Here is a 19,362-nt window from a genome sequence, read left to right on the forward strand (position 1 = left end):
AAACCTATGCATGGAGTCTCAGGAAGTGTGCGAGGTACTAAATGAGTACTTTGTATCAGTATTCACCCAAGAGAAGGACTTGGTGGATGATGAGTCCGGGGAAGGGAGTGTAGATAGTCTGGGTCATGTCGATATCAAAAAGGAGGTGTCTTGAAAAACATTAAGATAGAGATGTCCCCAGGGCCTGATGGGATCTACCCCAGAATACTGAGGGAGGCAAGGGAGGAAATTTCTGGAGCCTTGACAGAAATCTTTGTATTCTCATTGGCTACAGGTGAGATCCCAGAGGACAGGAAAATAGCCAATGTTGTTCCTTTGTTTTAGAAGGGTGGTAAGGATAATCCAGGAAATTAGAGGCCGGTGAGCCTTACGTCAACGGTAGGGAAATTATAAGAGAGGATTCTTCGGGACAGAATTTATTCCCATTTGGAAACAAATGGACTTATTAGCGAGAGGCAGCATGGCTTTGTGAAAGAGAGGTCGTGTCTCACTAACTTGATCGTGTTGTTTGAGGAAGTGACGAAGATGATTGATGAAGGAAGGGCAGTGGAAGTTGTCTACATGGACTTCAGTAAAGCCTTTGACAAGGTCCTTCATGGAAGATTGCTACAAAAGGTGAAGTTACACGGGATCAGAGGTGAGCTGGCAAGATGGATGCAGAACTGGCTCGGTCATAGAAGACAGAGTGAAGCAGTGGAAGGGTGCTTTTCTGAATGGAGGACTGTGACTAATGGTGTTTTACAGGGATCAGTGCTGGGACCTTTGCTGTTTGCAGTATATGTAAATGATTTGGAGGGAAATGTAGCAGGTCTGATTAGTAAGTTTGCGGACGACGCAAAGGTTGGTGGAGTTGAGGATAGTGATGAGGATTGTCAGAGGATACAGCAGGATATTGATTGGTTGGAGACATAGGCAGAGAAATGGCAGTTGGAGTTTAATCTGGACAAATGTGAGGTAATGCATTTTGGAAGGTCTAATACAAGTGGGAAGTATACAGCAATGGCAGAACCCTTAGGAGTATTGACAGGCAGAGCGATCTGGGCGTACAGGTCCAAAGATCACTGAAAGTGGCAACGCAGGTGGATAAGGTAGTCAAGAAGGCATATGGCATGCTTGCCTTCATCGGTTGGGGCATAGAGTATAAAAATTGGCAAGTTATGCTGCAGCTGTACAGACCCTCAGTTAGGCCACACTTGGAATATTGCATTCAATTCTGGTCGCCATACCACCAGAAGCATGTGGAGGCTTTGGAGAGGCTACAGAAGCGGTTTGCCAGGATGTTGCCTGGTCAGGAGGGTATTAGCTACCAGGAGAGGTTGGATAAACTCGAATTGTTTTCAACGGAACGACGGAGGTGGAGGGGTGACATGATAGAGGTTTACAAAGTTATGAATTGCATGGACAGAGTGCTTAGTCGGAAGGTTTTTCCCAGGGTGGAAAAGACAGTTACTAGACGACATAGGGTTAAGGTGCGAGGGGCAAAGTTTAAAGGGGATGTGCGAGGCAAGTTCTTTACACAGAGGGTGGTGAGTGCCTGGAACCTGCTGCCGGGGGAGGTGGTGGAAGCAGGTACGATAGTCGCGTTTAAGAGGCATCTTGACAAATGCACGAATAGGATGGGAATAGAGGGATACGGTCCCCGGATGTGCAGAAGGTTTTAGTTTAGACAGGCATTGTTCATTGTTCTTTGAATTGTGCCTCCTTCTTTGTCTAATATGCTTCAGGATTAGGAAGTCATTCCCAGGGGTTGTCCTCTCTGATGTATTAGATAGTCCCTTGGATGTGGACTCATTCATCGTGTTTTTGCTCCCTTTTGTGGGAGATGGACCCCAGGCTCTTGGAATAATTCCCAGCATTTATTCTTAATGGTCTATCGTTCCAGATATTCATTAGTCTTGAGGAATCATTCCCAGCGTTTATTGTCTCTCATGTCTGTGTTATATTTCTAACCTGGTCTGTGCCTGCCCTGGGAGCGTTTGCTGGTGCAGTGCAGAGGGAGCTTTACTGTGTATCTAACCCGTGCTGTGCCTGCACTGAGAGTGTGTGTTGTGGCAGGGTGAAGGGAGCTGTACTCTGCATTATCCCGTGCACGACCTATTCTGGGAGTGTTTGATGGACAGAATTCTTTCATATACTATACTGTATCAGCCTATGATGGAGCAGGACGCTGCTCTTTAATGCAACGTGGCACCTGACTGTGACAGACTATAAGATGGGAGGTGCTCCTCTTCGCTGTGCGGCCATTCTGTCCCTGGGCATTGGCATTTTGAGGCAGAAGGAAAGGTGTCTTTATTCTGATGGGCCACTGGATGGCGCAGCAGCACCGTCACCGAAAGACTTTTGGTTCAAACACAAACCAGACAGGACTGGTGGAAAATAGCTGTCAGGAAAAGGAAAAATGTGTAATCGGTAAAATGGAGTGTGTGAATGGGCCTTGGAGCAAGGAATTCAGCAAAGTCAAGTTAGTCCATTTGTTACTCAAGATTTATTAACAATTTCAAAAAAAACATTTTACAGAAACATTCTTAAAGGGTCCAAAGTGAATTTAACACCTGTGAGTCACATTGAGGACAAAACACATGCGATCTGAGCTGTAGACTACTTCTAAAATTGTTACAGATCAGAGAGAAAACAGGGGCTCAACATAAAGAGAAGGAAACAGTTGCGAATAAGGAATAGTTATTTATTTACAGATGAAATTCAAACTATTGTGAAACGCGAAGGCGCATAGACATTATAGGTAAGATTATCTGACACAATTCAAAGAGAAAAACGGAAACAATGTTTATGATCTTCTCAGCTACAGATTCTGAACCATAAACTGACGGCAATTTACTTTTACAGTTTGTTTGATAATACAGAAATGTTAAAAAATAAGGAAAATCCATGGCGGCCGAAATTCGATCGATTACTTAACCTGCAAAAGAGGGATAAATGAATGAAGCAGAGATTTCGTGGTCTTGGACATTCATCTCAGAACTATGAAATTTTAGAGATTTGTTAAACAGCTTCATTTAATTTGAAATGTGAGTGGATTGAATATTCTCACCTTCACCAGAGTGACGGCAGCGCTGTAGAAAATGCTCAGGAAGAACAGGATGATGAATGTGGAAGCGGTTGTCCAGATGTTGCCGCTCTCTTCCTCATTGTCTTCAATCCAGATGTGGCCTGAGTAATCTTCGGGTTTTTAGAGGAGAAATATATTTAGATCGTTCATTAATCCAGGATATAAGATTGTCAATTTGCACTCGCAGAGTTCTTCCTTAAGCCATTATTTTGCTCTCTAATTTAATTTTCAATTTGTATCGATTGTGAGGTTAATCACTCTTAGCAATCTACCTCTGTTACTAACCCCACAGCCATTCTTCCCATATGATCCTCGTCCAGGCCCTGTTGGAAAATATGATATTTCTTTCTTCAGGGTCAGGCGCTATTCTAGTCTGGATCAATCTTGTTCTATCATTCGGGATATCGATGGAATTTTACTGATCAATATCGATAGTTTTGAGATTTTCATTGGTGCTGGGAAAGAGATTGGATGCGAGTTCTAATCTTGTTTATTTGTGATGGAAGTTGTTGGGCAATCATTAATTGACCTAACTTTCTAAGCGAAAACTTTGCTTCACTGTGTTTGTAGGTCCAACATATACGAGGGAATATGTTGGAGAAGGTGCCCATTCAAACAGTGCATTTGAATGCTACTTTCACATATCGCCTGGTGCTTTTGTTTGTACGCTTTAATACATGTGTATGTGTGCATAAGTATCTGTTACTTTTCATCACTCAGTGCGTGTCCATGGCTTGTGTGTGTGAGATTTAATGTATGTTTTAATGCGTTTCTTTGTGCACCCGCCTGTGAATGTCTCAATGTGCGTATTTATATCTTGATGCCCGTGTGTTGTGTCCCTGTATGTTAGTATGTGCTTATGTGCCAATGTGTATCAATGTGTGTTTTCAAGTGGCCGCGTGTGTGTGTATGTGCATGTGCGTGTGTATAAAATATATCATCCTTAATGTTTTGTCTTCATTCATCCATGTGTGTGCATGAGCATGATAATGTTTGTTTTTGTGTGTGGTTTGGTCCCCATGCGTGCTTCATGTTGTGAGCATTTGTGTTGACAGATGTCTTTATGTTTTCCTGTGCGTCAATGTGTGTTTATGTTTCCATGTGTGCGTATGCGTTTGTTAATGTTTGTTTTGTGTGCTTCTGTCCCCATAAGTGTGATAATGCGTCTGCTTTTGTGTTGATGTCTACGTTTATGCATTAATATGTGTGATTATGTGTACATGTGTGCTAATGCGTGTGTTATGTGCATGTTTTTGCATCCATGTATGTGTCATAATGTTAATGTTGGTGTCTATTTGTGTGTGAGTGATCGTGTTAATGTGTCTGTTTAAATGTTTGAGTGCAGATGTGTTTGTCTGTTAATGTGCGAGTATGTTTCCATCTAGCTGTGTTTATGTCTATGATAATGAAAGCTTTTCCGTCTATGTTTCTGTGTTTGTGAGACTGTACTAATGTGTACATTTATGTTTATTTTTGCGTGGGTGACTGTGAAGTGTTTATATCTGCGTTTGAGTCTGTTTGTGTGTGTAGGTGTAAGTGTGTGGTTGTGCATTTGAGTGTGTTTATGTGTGTGTTTTTGTCTGTGTGCCTGCGCATCTTTATTCTTGTTCAAAGTTTTACAGAGAATAAATAACCGGGTCTGACCCTGACGGTGTGCATTATGGAGAATATTCTTCACTGTTCTGTGTATAAATGTATTCTGTGCGAGATGTCATCTGACATCATCTGAATGACTGCAACAATGCAACTGATGGATAAAAACAGAAGTTCTGGAAATACTCAGCAGGTCAGACAGCAGCTGTGGACAGAGAAGCAGAATTAACGTTTCAGGTCGGTGCCCTTTTCACACACCTGAAATGTTAACTCTGCTTCTCTCTCCACAGATGCTGCCTGACCTGCTGAGTATTTAAGCATCTTCTGTTTTTATTTCAGATTTCCAATATCTGCAATATTTTGCTTTTATTTCCATGAAACTGATGGGCCACAGAAACATCAGGAACAGGAGATGATTAAATCTTCAGCTAGATTTAGATGATTATGTTATTGGAATTTAACAGGGAAACCGTGAACGATATTACGTTACATAAATATATATTTTACAATGTGATTCCCATGTGGAAAGTTTAAAATCTTCACACACTGCGCTCGAAGCCGACTTTGTACTGATGGCATTTGAGTCCATTTAATAGAGAGCAGGGGGAGTGGGAGTATAAGGTTTACAAATGTCCTTGCCCCTTTTTCTGTTGGAGGAAATGTGGCGAGGAGCTACAGTCAGTTCACAATTCTCTTTCCCGTCTGTCTGTTGCAGAAGTACCGTTGCAGTGGATTCACAAGTACCCTTTCCTCTTCTCTGTTTGGGAAGTGGGGTACAGTGTTTTAGTAAATTCCTCTTCCCCCTCTTTCTGTTGGGGGATTTTGGGAAGATTTCGTATTCGTGTGTGGCCATCACTTCAGTTCCCAGTGCGCATGATGCTGCAACTAAAAACTGACCCTATTCTGAAGGGATGGCCAACACGAGAAGCAGGTACACCGAGATCTAAATGCACTGCGTATTTTTGTTGGTAAGGAGAAATGTCCAGATTCCCCATCTCCTCCTCCCCGGCCCCCCACCCCTGTCCCCCTCTAATGCTCCCCACCGCCTCCCCCTCCTCCAACGGGAGGAAAGTTGCTGAAATACTTCCACAGAATCCAATAATGAATCAGGTTTACTCTGTGAATTATTATGTGCTGGAAACACTGGTTGTACAAGACTTGGGCCCGAGACCTGCAAATATCATGCTTTGATGAAAAGACATACACTTAGCAAATGTGGGAAGCACAATTAATTGAGCTGTTGTGTATTTAAATCGCGATTGGAAGAAAAGGTCTTTATAGTGTTTTTTTATTTAAGAATTGAAATGCAATCGAGAAATTCTCATTGACATGAATTAACGGTGTCCAACAGTGCAAGGGAAATGTTCACAAAACTCGGTTTACCGCTGGATTTATTAACTGTTCTGTTGATGATCTTCAAGGGGATCGCTTCATGTCCCACCACACAGGAGTAAGAAGCGCCGCTGGCCCACTCCTCTGCTGCAATGGATAACAGGCTGTAGATGAAGAAGGAGCTCTTGTCGTTCTCCGCCATCACCTCGGTGTTCTTGTAGTTGCCGGGATTCACCGACTTGTCATTGACGGTCCACTTGACGAAGATCTCTCGGGGGGAGAAACCTCGCACTAAGCAGGTGAGGGAGAGGAACCTCTCTGCGGAGATTTCTTCTGCTGGGGGCAGGAGAACAGACACAGACGGTTCCCGCAGATCTTTCCATGCTGAAAAATTAAAATAAATGTCAATAAACTAGACAATTTCAGAGACAATGACACCAGTGGTTAAATGTGAGAGAAATTGTGAAGGTTTTCCTTTTCGTCTCTGGGGCCTGTGCTGTTTTCCAGCCGGTGCAGAGGTGCTGCAATCCTGCTCGCTGAGAACATAAAGGATTAGACTGGAAAATTACATAGAACTTGCAGCACAGGAGCAGGCCATTAGGACGAGCTAGCCTATGCTGGTGTTTATGCTGCACACGGACCTCCTCCCACCTTACTTCAGCTCTTTCTATTCCTTTCTCCATAATCTACGTATCTAGCATCACTTAAAATGCATCACCTCTGGTCCCAGGGAGGTTCATTAGTGAATTACAATTAAATTATCAGCGTAATCCATTCAACCACTTAATTGGGCCTTGCACAAACACCGGCAAGAAGCACAACATCTGATTTATTGCTTCAATCACATTGCTCACCTTCCTTGTGGATGGCATCTCTGAGAGGAGTCGGCAGATCCTGATGGCTCACCACACAGTAGAACACAGCCTCACTCAGCCAGGCTTGTGTCGAGATGTCTACAGTGCTGATCACGCTGTCGGGATCCTCTCCGGGTTGGACGGCAATCTCTGATTTCAAAGGCTTCTGTTCTTGTGTCCAGGACACGTTGACACCATAAGGAGCATTAGACACGACGCAGGTTAAGGTGACCGTCGCCTCCAGTAAGACCTGTTCTATTGATGGTGGCAGTAGTTTAATTACTGGATGATTGCACTCGGAAGAATCTGTAGAACAGAAATGAGAGTCAAAGAAATCTCCATCTTCAGGATCAGGACGCGAGTATTTAACTATCACTTTTTTCAGGAGGGGAAAAACACCTTTCGCTTCAACACTGTCGTTCATGGGAAGGGCAACGATTTGTAAAATCTGGGACATCCAAGCGGATCACATCTCTGCTGAATATAATGGCTCTGTCACCCTAGGACATGAGCTACACATGTAATTCATACTGGCTCAAAACGAATGAAATTACGAATTTTAGGACCAACTGGAAACAAAGTTAATGTTCTGGTGCCTTGTCAGTATATTTGGGGAGATGAAAATGTTCAGCAACCAGTCAGAGGAGGGGCGAAAGGTCGGTAAAATGCAGTCCCAAGGTTTTTGTTTTTGTGTGGTGAGGAATAATTCGCAATACCGGATGAGATAGTTTTCTAATATCTGCCACGAGTGAGTATTTCTCATGTGTCGGCCTGGAGTTAGAAGGCGATCTGACCACAGGACTGTAATAAGAGCATAAGAATAAGATTAGGCCATTCAGCCCCTCGAGCACGTTCCGCCATTCAATTACACGATGGCTGAATTGTATCTTAATTCTGTTTACCCATGTATAACCCTTAATACCCTTACCTGTCAGAAATCTATCACTCGCAACATTAAAGTTTTCAATGGATGTCAAGCTTCTAAAGTGAGTTGGGGGAGAGAATTCCAGATTACCGCTATCTACTGTGTGAATACTCCCTTCCTGATATCATTCCTGAATGACCATGGTCTAATCTGAAGGTTATGCCCCCTTGTTCTGAAGTTCCTCACCCGAGGAAATATTTTTCTCCATTGACTCCATCAATTCCAGTAAACATCTTAACCACCTCAATTAGATCACCCTTTAATCTTCTGTCCTCAAAGCAATACCAGTTTGGCCTGTGAAACCTGTCCTCTTAACTTAACCCGATCAGCCCCGTTATCATTATGGTCAATTCTTGTTGCACCACTCCCAAGGCCAATACATTCTTCCTGTGCTCTGCAGTCCAGAATTGAACACAGTTTTCTAAATAGGGTAGATGCTCTTTCTGGCACCTGATTCCGAGGCCGTTACCAAGAAAGGGTTCCAGATGCCGATTGCTGCTCCGTGTATGATTAACCCATTCAGGATAAAGCTGATATACAGGCCACCTCACTCACTATATAACATCACAGGAGAGCTAAACATTCTTTCATGATGTGATGACATGTTGAACCGTGAGCAATCCTAATTTCTAATTTCTAAATCCTAAACTCACAGCCAAATAACACATAAAAACTGCACGATGGCGATTTAGAAATTGTTCTTTGTACTAACTCCAATAAATTCCTGACTTTCAGTAACATGGAGTACAGAAAGGTGTGGAGCTTCCTGGGACTGTGCATCTTACCTGGCGATCCGGTGATGTTTCGGCTTTGGGTGGCCGCTTGATGGGAGACCTGGCAGGTATAGACCGTGTTGGTGAACCATTCCCGAGCGGGGACTGTCAGCCGACTGGTCGCTGAGAAATTCCCGTTCGTTTCACAGGCGGGAGAGGTGACGAAGCCCGATTCCATGGGATGTCCATCCTTCAACCAACTCACGGTTATTGCTTCTGGATGGAAATCGATGATTGAACACACGACAGTTGCAAATCTGCTGCTTGTGATTTCTTCACTGGAAGTCTGGGTGAGGATAACCGTTGGATGGACGATGTCACCTTTACAATCTTCAAGAAAAAACATGTTAGACATTTCTAGAAGAAGTTAATAACTGATACAAACTGTTCTGATATTTTAACAGGTTATTTGCATCAAGCAGGCACTAACTGATGTTTCCAGGGGTCTGCACTGTGCACAACACTCTAAATGTGGAATAGCCAATGTTCTACACAAGATCCTTCTAGCTTTTCTGTTTTTCCACAGTTTCCACAACACTAACCTGGAATTTCCTTGATCCAGAGCGACTCGCCGCGTCGAACCTCGCAGTAGATTTTGCTGCTTCCCACCTCTGACTCGGTGATGGTTAATTGGCTGCTCAGGGTGTAGGTTCCCTTCTTGTTCAGCACTGACGGGTAAGTCTTCAAACCAGTGGTGATCGGTTCTTCACCTTTCTTCCAGGAAACGCTGGTGATTTGGGGGATGTAGTCCATCGCCAAACAGCCGTAGGCCATGGAGCCATCGGTGTTGGGTTGTTCACAGGAGCACAGGCCGTAAAGAGTTGGGGGAGACGGTGTCGCTAGGAAAGAATGGCAAATTGAACAAGTTAGACTGTGATTCATGCTTATTAAGTAACCAGACATCTCGCAATTCGACTCCAGCTGGAAACTGATTCCAATATTTTCCGATTAAAACCTTCATCCGCATTTGAGCTGCGATCAGTTACATCATTTGGTGTTCATCACCTGTCGGTCCCCTGGTCAGGAACACACCTCTCTTTCAAGACCTGTCACATTACAAAACTAAGAGCCTTTTGAAGTTATCTCAATGAGGTATTTTTCATTGGATTAAACTGAAAGAGGAGTTTCCCCACTTTGTTCGGCCAATATTTATTTCTAAATCAACAACACTTGGTCAAAAAACATGCGGCATTTAGTTTTTGGAAATTTCTTCTCTGCAAATTGACTACTGGGTTTCCCCGCACCTCCACCTCCTCCCAGCAACCCTCCCCACCACCAGCAGACCACCCCGCCCCCCAACTCCCACTACCCCTCCAAAAATATAGCAACTACTCTGAAAAAGTGCCATTGGAATGCGTGCTTGTAAAATGAACTTAATACTGTAAACTTGAATACCAGGCAAATTCATACCATTACTTTCCCATAAAAACCTACAATACATCTGAGCATGCTTATGACCCTGGGTGATAAATTCATAGACATGATAGCTGAGAAGAAGGCCATTCGGTCCATCAGGCCTGTGAAAGATCACTCCAGCGATCCCGCTGACCTTCCAATTCCTTATCTTTTCAAAATTTCATTTTATCCAGCTATTTTAGATTCTGTTTACAGCCCTCTTTCTGATAGGACATTCCAGATCCTAACAACCCCCTGTGTAGAAAAGTAGATTCATACACTCTTCCTTCATTCTTTTGACGCTGATTTTAAATCAGTGTCCTCTGCAGACCAACTCACTGATCTGGGCAAATTGGTATCTGAATTTCTGGATAAAACATTCATTATTCAAAACACCTCTACCAGACTTCATTTTAATCTTCTATGTTCCTATAATAATGAAGAACTTTTACAATAAATAGTTGAAGTCTACTTTAAAATATGGACTGAATCATTTCGTACACAGATTTCAGAGGGGAATTTTTACACAGCCTAGTTTCTGGAATTAAAGTTTTTAATGACTCGGCAATGACTCAAAGCTATCACTTTCCTTTTCAGTACTTGAAGATTGTGACTTCTGTTCTATATTATTCGACTGAATGGATTCTCTGGAGTTTGCTTCTCCCTCCAACTCAAATAATAAACCGAATTAGATCCGATTCCTAAAAATCGGTCATTTGGACTGATGCACTTTAAATGGTCCATTTAACTTTCCAAAGTATCTTCCCACCCCTCACCAGTGAGAACTGGTGTTGCTGACTGTGTCGTTACAGACACATCTTCTTGCTGCTTGCACCGACCATAATGTGAACATCAGGACTATTTTACAAATATTCTACAAATATCTGATATTGTCATTACTTAAACATTATAAATCGAGTGAATATCAGTCGGTTCCATGGAAGGAAGGACAAAAGTTCCTGAAGTGTTATTGCTGACATGGTCAACTCTCACTTCTGATTTGTGCGGATAATTCAAACACCTGAGGCCTATCGGTCAGATATTGGAAGCTCGCTCACCAATATGATGTGAAAGAGGATGCTGGTTATGCTGGCGCAACAGTAGGACATATGGGCTTTCAAATGGCATTAGATAACATGTCACGTAAGAGAACATTCGGAAAATGGAAGCGCGTGGATTAAAGGGGTCTGAGTAACCTGTTCAGGTATAGGAAACAGAGAGTGATGGTGAACCAATGATTTTCTGACTGGAGAGAATTAAGCATTGTGATCCCCCCTTGGGTTGGTCATAGGGTCATTATTATTTTTGTTAAATATAATGACGTGGTATTGGGTATGGGGCGTAGAATTTCGAAGGTCAAAGACGATACTAAACAAATAGTGAGCAGGATAGTATCAGAGTTCAGAAGGACATGGGCAGGTGAAATGTTCAGAGACAGAGCAAATACAATTTCATGCGGTTAAATGTGAAGTGCTGGAACTTTTGAGGGACAACACGGAAAGTTAATGCAATCTAAATGGTCCGATATTCAAGGGGTAGAAATGTAGAGGGACCAGAGTTGCATTTTCACAAAGTTTTTTTTCAAGGTCGTTAAGAAAGCGAATGGAATACTTGGTCTTATAAAATGTAGTACGAATTACAAAAAACCAGGAAGTCATATTAAAGTATTACTCATCACTAATTAGGCTGGAGTATTTTTGCACAATTCTGGCCGTCACACTTTCGAAAGGATGTCAAGGCTTTGTGGGGAGTGTCGAGGGAGTTTACCAGACTGATGCCAGGAATGAGGGAGTTCAGTTATATAGAGTTATTATACGAGATAATTGTTCTCGTTAGGCGATTACCGATTAGTTATGTTCAAAATTATGGGATGTTTTGATAGAGCAGATAAGGAAAAACTATTTCCTCTGAAAAGTGGGTCAGTAACAAAATAATTAATTGTCAAAAACGAGCGTGGGCGGGTGGTGGCTGCGGAAAATGGATTCATTCCAGACAGAGGGGGCTTTTCACAGATGCATCGAACGATTACACCACAAAAGGAGGCCATTCAGCCCGTCGTGTCTGTGCAGGTTCTCTGCAGGCGCAACCGGACATATCCTCGAAGGACATTAATTTGCGTGGCTATGAGGGAAAAACTGTCTTGTAAGATTAAATTGGAGAGCGCTTTGAGAGCTAACACAGGCATGACGGGCTGAATGGCCAAATTCTCTGCGAGAACTTTCTATCATTCTACCCGACTCAGTCGTATTAGTTATCCCCAATTTAATGGGACGAAAGGCTTCATAAATTTTAACATCTCTGTGACATATATTTTGTTGCTTTTTATAATGAAAGAGGGTTTTTAAAATAAGAGGTTCTGAGCGATTTTATTCAAATGAGTCAATCAGATACTGTCAGAGACTTAAAGCATATTGTGATTGACATTGATTGCAAGCTCATTGTATCACTTCAAAAATTTCACAAGAGCTTACTTCAGTGGCTCTGTGCCCTCTGCTGTGACACAATCCAATGATTGCAACTCACCAGAGTTTATCACTGACTGTCACCTTTTGAAAATACTAGAACTAAATAATGATTTCAAACATGAGAATATCATGATGGTTATTCGGAGCGGGAGTCTCCACTATCTCCATTTAAGGTGCCAAAATAACGTCCAGTCTCCCATCAGATCAGAACAGGCGTTGGTCTCTGGAGCGTTACAATCACTTCCTGAAACTGTTTGTTCTGAAAGTGCACTCAAAATCAGGCCAATCTCATTCAATAATTATCTGAAACTTAATATGTTTAAATATTATTAATTCATTAAAATTTGGCCAAGAATTATTATTAAAATCAATTCATGTGCATTGTTTCATCTGGACAATTGAATAATTTATATTCATATATCTGGGTCGAGGACTCACAGCTTATGAGTTTGATGCACATTGAGATTCCTTGAACACTGTGGGGAAAACATTCTCAGATCAGGTACAGGACAGTTAAGCTGCAAAGTAAAGATCCCTCTATACGGCCCTATCATGAGTTGTAATCTCAGACATCGCAAGTGTTAAATTCCGTAGAAAGCCGCCTCTAGACTACACTGTCACTCTGGGTCAGGTACACCATCTGTTTAATATAAAATAAAAATTCCCTCTACGCTGTCCCATCAAATATATCCAGGACAGGTTCAATCCGGTTTAGATACTGAGTAATTCCTCCCTCTACGCTGTCCCCATTAAGTAGTCCCAGGACAGTTACAATATAGATTAAATATACAGGAAGACTTCCTCTACATTGCCGAATCAATCACTCCCAACGGAGGCACATTACTGATTACAAACTGACCAAATCTCCTTCTGCTGTCCGTCTGTTGTGTCTCTGAACTGTTATTTCTGACTGCCACAGACTGGAATTATGATCTCATTGCTGAGGCGCCTCATCAAACTTAAAGTCAAACTTTTAGGTTTCTCGGGGGTACAAGTTTCTTAATTAAATGGATCAAGTTGCACTCCTTGAAATGAAACGAACCAGTCTGTTTGCAACCTGCAGGGAGGATTCCTCGTCCTGACACAGTGAGCAGGCGCACAGAAACAGAACAGACACAAACGGTGCAACAATCGGGCTCTCAGCAGATAGATCTGTTCAATTGTCAATTTCAATGAAGCTGTTTTATTCTAGTTCATCAATTGTCAAATTGTGACCACTCCAAGTCTGTATACTCTTTGAAATTAAACTGATATTCATTTCAAAAACTCCCTTCGACCTCCAAATGTTTCTCCCTGTCTGTTTACAATCTTAAAAGCATGTAAGAAAGTTTCGCTTAAAATGAGTACATCAGAAGAATACACATTCAGGAAAATTAGATGTCCATAACCAGAACTCAGTGACAGAGTAAGAATTTAGAAAATCAGGAGATATGTATCTTGCAAACTGATTACCCACTGATTTGACACAATTTCATAATTCAATTTTACAAAAAAAATTAGTTGAACCACTGCTCAAAGTTAATTCATTAAAATCTGCGGTGATACTTGATTGAGCTGAGAACAGCTGAGTAAGAAATGTATTGTTCTCTAAGTTATTGCCAGACATAATGAATTAATCTCTCCGATTCTTGAGATTTTGCACTCATTGGAATCCTGGCAAGTATACTATTGAATTGTGGGAGGTCATTTATGTTTAGTGAATTAGCACTATTATATTCTAAGCTAATATTCATGTTAGCTGATTTTATACTGCATTTATCATTTATAAATAAATAAAAATAAATAAATTAGTTAATATTACTTCAAGACCAGTTTCTGCCTGGCACCTTGTGAATTAATGGAGTTTTAATTAAGTTATTATGACACTTTATCAGTATTAAATAATTAACGTCATATTAATAGATGAAAACCTTCAGACAAATATATTACTTCATGCTGAAATCGAATCACAGTGCAATAATTTAAAATGAACAATAACTTCTCGTCCCGCCCTGCTTTCTCTCTACAAACTTGTAAACTGGGCAGGTATCTGAATGCGTTGATATATTATAAGCTCCTTCCATTCTCAGCCAGTATTTCACACAATGTATTTAGCCTGGCCGGGGTCACATGTCACTAACTGGGCTGCAACATGGCATGTTTGTGAAAGCAGCTCTCCCGTGTTTAAATATCGTTATAAATCTTAACTATATGAGATAAAATATCTAAAACATCCGGGCACTTTGCGATCAGTAACTATGCTGCCACTATTTAATCACACGATGTTTTTAGATTTTACTCCCGTAATTCACAAATTAATTGCAAAATATATTTTGATTTTTATTGAAAGAAGTTCCAAAATGATCACTGCAAAACTGGACAAAAACAACTCTTTCAGATCATCTGTGACATTGAAACCTAATGAGCAAATGTAGCCGAGATTTGGCGGATCAATTTAATATTTATTAAGCATAACTCTCAGGTATAATCTGTTCTTTGTCTATCATTCCATCCTGCGTGCAGCACAACTATGGGAGACAGGATGTTGTTACTGAATTCAAAACTAACATTAAACTTTTGTAATTAATTGAATCTGCTTGAATTTCCAGGTGTTGTTTGTTTGTCTTTAGCCTTACGCAGTCTGCAAGTTTCTTCAAGTTAAATAAAATCATATGCACAATTCTTTGACTGCCATTGACCTCTTCTCCCAGGAAAATGGTTAATATTAGATTAGTGATAATTATCGCACTATCCAACAACAAATGACATTGAAGAAGGAACATGGAAGAACATGAACGCAAAGAATGTAATAACCGGACAGATATATTACACTGACAAACTGCAATTTACAACGCCTATTTAAGTTGTAAGTAAATACAAGCTGACATTCACCTGTTTTAATCAGGAATATCACAATTAATTTAAAAGCGCTCATTAACCTGAAAACAGCACTGGAATAAGTACACTCTTATTGAAATAATTTCAAGCACAATTAAAAATAGTCTCCAGTCATAAAGTTTTCCGGTCACGACAATTGTGCGCTTGGCACGCCAGAACTGTAAAAGACGATTCTTGAATAATGAATCGATATTAATATGAAAGCGTATTTGGTTTATATGAGGACATATTGCCGCATTATAATTGTTTGAATTGTATTAATTTTACTCTCCAATCTGCAAACCTGCTACTTATTCAGTTTGTAATTGCAGTAACATTTCACGGATTGAAGGAGCGTTACAAACCATGACTTAACAGTTCAATCTGCAATTATCATTTAAATTTTTTTAAATGCCTTGAAATATCTTTTTATTTTATTTCTGAAATCTGCCTGTTATCCGGCTTTCGAATCGTCTTTGAAGCAGTTTCAAACAAATAGAATGTATCCATTTGATCAGAAAACCTGCAGCCGCTCGATGTCACCCGGGTTAAACAAAGCAGAAACGCCAAATAGTTTTACAAATTTTACTTTGGAACACAGAGACACACTCTCCTCAGCAGATAAGCTCCAACTCACATCACTGAGGGGCTGAATCCCGCCTCAGTACGTTTCAAGGCGAAGCAGCTTAATTTCACAATCACTTTCAGTAGAATCAAATGTAACATCCCAAAAAAAAATCTCAATACAGAATCCACCGAGCCTGCCTGTCTCTGAATTACCAAATATATAAAATAAAGGCAGCAGATTTGTTAGTACAGAGAGCATGTTTAATAAATTAATATTGATTCTGTAGCATATTTCATTGATATTGCCTGATATCACTGCATTATTGAAAGTGAGGTTATATTAATGTAAATCTGGCCAAAGCTGCAAATTTGTTATTTCTGCAGTTCTTAATTACATCAAAATTTATTGTATTACATATGAGCATTCGTAAGCAGTAGATTGATAGATAGCAATTTAATTACCACAAATAAAAATAGATCAAAATATCAGAAGGCTATTTTTGACCACTGAAGCTTTCTGCATAATTTTATTTCAAACATATTTAAAGACTTATTGTTTCTATTAGATCAGAAAACCTGCAGCAACTAGATGTCACCCAGATTAAACATTGCAGAAACGTCAAACGGTTTAACAACAGTTTGGTATTTAAAGTAGCCCAAACACTCAGTCCCATCAACAAATAAACACCAAATCACATCAATCTGGAGCTGAATCCTTCAACAGCACCGTGTGTAAAGAAACCATTAAGTTCTTTAATCCTTTAGCAGCAGAATCACGTAAAACATTGCAACAAATTCGCAATATAGAATCCACCAAATCCACTTTTCAGTGAACGAATGTATCATGACAAAAAACAGAAATATAAAATTAAAAACACAAATAAAATAGTTAATGAATAAATGTATTTTTCTTACCTGCAGTCACCGTCACCATGGTCCCTTGTCCCCAGTAGTCAAGATAGTCACAGTGTTACATTCCCTGGGCTGGGTCACACAATAACCGGCTCTGCACAGAATAGTGAGAAATCCATTATTATTTTAAATATCCACACTCCAGAGGCAAAATCAAATCTTGATGGTTCTTTGTAAAATTATAACTGTGTTAATAATTCTTTTCACTCTTTATAAATTTCCCTGATGTTTTATATTTCACACAGTAACATATCAGCAATTATTGAAATCACCAACTGATGAATGAATAATTAATCCGTTTATCCAAAATAAACCGTGCTAGGAGGACAGTGCTGGACACAAATAGTACTTCACTGTATATATAGTTGTATTGTTAAGGCGAGCTCTGACCCAGAATCATCAATTAGTGCTGAGGGAGTTTTTGTATTGACAGTAACTGCTGTGCCACCCAGTATATCACAGTGAGACAAACCGTGTCAAATACTGCGGCGGACTGTTAACTGTGAAATACAGAGATTACATTTCACAGCGCTCTCAAAAACATGATTCCGATTCCCCTAAGAGTACATCAGTGAGATAATTCAGTTTATACCTGTCATTATATTTATAAAGGAGATTGGAATATTTCTGAATCATCTGTGCTGATTCAGCGTGACAGTCAACATGAATGAAGCTGGAGACTTTTATGCAATTTTACAAATCTTTATTGCATTTCCCCAATTTTTTATTTAATCCTCATTGTTTACGGACCATCTGCCGTGTTAGTGATCGCTGGTTTGTGCAAACTCCCTGTATGGGGTTTTTGTATGAGGAATTCGCTCTGTACAGCACCGTGACCCACTGCTGTACCCACAGTGACACGAACCTGCACAAATACTGCACTCACTCTCTGTTCAGTACTGCCTCCCACTATTCACTTCAAATAGAAATTCACTTCTGATCTAATTCAGAATATATTCAAAAGTTTACACCATGCAGGAGTAATTGAACCAAGTAACTCCCTCCAGGTCTCAGTCACATTAAAACCAGCATCTTATCCAGATCTGCAATTGCTGACACTGTAAACATTAAAAATCAGCACAGACAAAATTACTCATCAGTACTTCGGTTAGTGTCTGAGATTTGTACCATTGAATTTTCACTGTGCTAGCTCTGTCAGAGACGGTCTATGGCCTGGTTCTGAACAACGCCGTTAATATTGTATTTAATAAAATTACTGACCGTCAGTTTATGATCGAAGTTGTCGAATTCCCTCTCCATGTGTTATTGTACATGTCCAGCCCTGGTTCCTCTCGTTGTGATCTCTTGCACAGTAATAAATGGCGGTGTCTTCAGTCTTCAGTTTCTTCATGTCCAAAGCGAAGATGTTTTTTGAAGTGTCTTTGGACGCAGTAAATCGATCTTTAATCTCCGGGGCGTAGTTGTTGCTGGATGAACTGTAGTAGTAAACTATCCACTCCAGCCCCTGCCCGGGAACCTGTCGGATCCAGTACATGCTGGAGCTGCCAAGAGTGAACCCGCTGGTTTTACAGGTCAGTCTCAGGGAGCCTCCGGGTTTCCCGGTCTCTGCCTCTGGCTGAGTCAACACGACATCCGAATGGACACCTGTAAAAAAATATCAAAAACCCCGAGGATTAATCCTGGTGAAATGATTCCTGACTCTATAACTTTCCAGAGAGAGACTAACACTGAGACGGTAACAGTGAGAGACTCGGACAGTAAAAACTACTCACGGGATAAGAAAACCAGTAACAGACTGAGAGAAATCGCCGACCTCATCTTTCTGGCAATTTGGGGGTAATGGTTCTGGTAAGAACTCACTGAGCAAACCGACTCCCGTACTGTTGTATTGCGGTCCCAGTGACCGGCATTTAAATACCCGGCAGAAGGGGGCGAGGTTACAGGCGCCGCCTATTGCTTCCCTGATAGAGGCGGTTACTGGATCCACGTCCCATCTTCCACATCATCAACAGAATAGACTCATATCATTACACTGAGTTATTATTAAATGTGAACTTTTTATCGGTATCCAGGGATAGTCAGTTGGCTGTGTGGTTTCAATGCAATGTGTTACTCGGTACTAAATGGAACTGTTGCAGTGAAGAATGTGTCAGTAATAAACAATTGCATTGTGCACTGTGAATTAAATCCCTTTATTTCCTCAACTCATCACAGGGGATGTGAATCACTAAGATTAAATTACGTTACCAAGGTCTAAAGTTACTGATAGTATGTATCAATTCATCTCCCTTTGATCCGTACCAGTGAAGTGTCCCCGATAATTTGAATTGTTATCAATTTATGCAATTAAATGCGGGACATAAGTAAAGTGATTTTATTTTCAATTTGAATGGCTGTAGTTATACGATTTAGGATCAGAATGAATAGAAACGCCTCGTATTATACAAGTCTTTCTCTCTGTCTGCATTTCTCGAGCTGCTCCTGACGCCAGTCCTTTTAAAATTACCGAATGCAGAAGTCCGCTTGCCTTGATACGTAAAATTCATATCAGCTTTGGAAAAAGAGAATCTAGTGAATCAGAATCAATACGGTAATCAGGAAATCTATCCCTGATACCCAGATCATTGCAGCTAACATTAATAACGACAGACTGTTTAACACG

General features: G+C 40.7%; 1 long non-coding RNA gene and 1 pseudogene across 1 annotated transcript; both read right to left on the reverse strand.

Moving 5' to 3' along the window:
* Positions 1–2,466: 2,466 nt before the first annotated feature.
* Positions 2,467–5,651, reverse strand: LOC137348937 (uncharacterized). The gene is made up of 2 exons (XR_010969143.1): positions 3,050–5,651; positions 2,467–2,917 (listed from the first exon to the last, which is right to left on the reverse strand). It is a non-coding gene; the product is annotated as an uncharacterized lncRNA (long non-coding RNA).
* A 280-nt stretch (positions 5,652–5,931) lies between these two features.
* On the reverse strand, positions 5,932–18,597 carry LOC137348936 (Ig heavy chain C region-like; annotated as a pseudogene).
* Positions 18,598–19,362: the final 765 nt, after the last annotated feature.

The sequence above is a fragment of the Heterodontus francisci genome, chromosome 34, assembly GCF_036365525.1.
Source record: "Heterodontus francisci isolate sHetFra1 chromosome 34, sHetFra1.hap1, whole genome shotgun sequence".
Lineage (NCBI taxonomy): Eukaryota > Metazoa > Chordata > Chondrichthyes > Heterodontiformes > Heterodontidae > Heterodontus > Heterodontus francisci.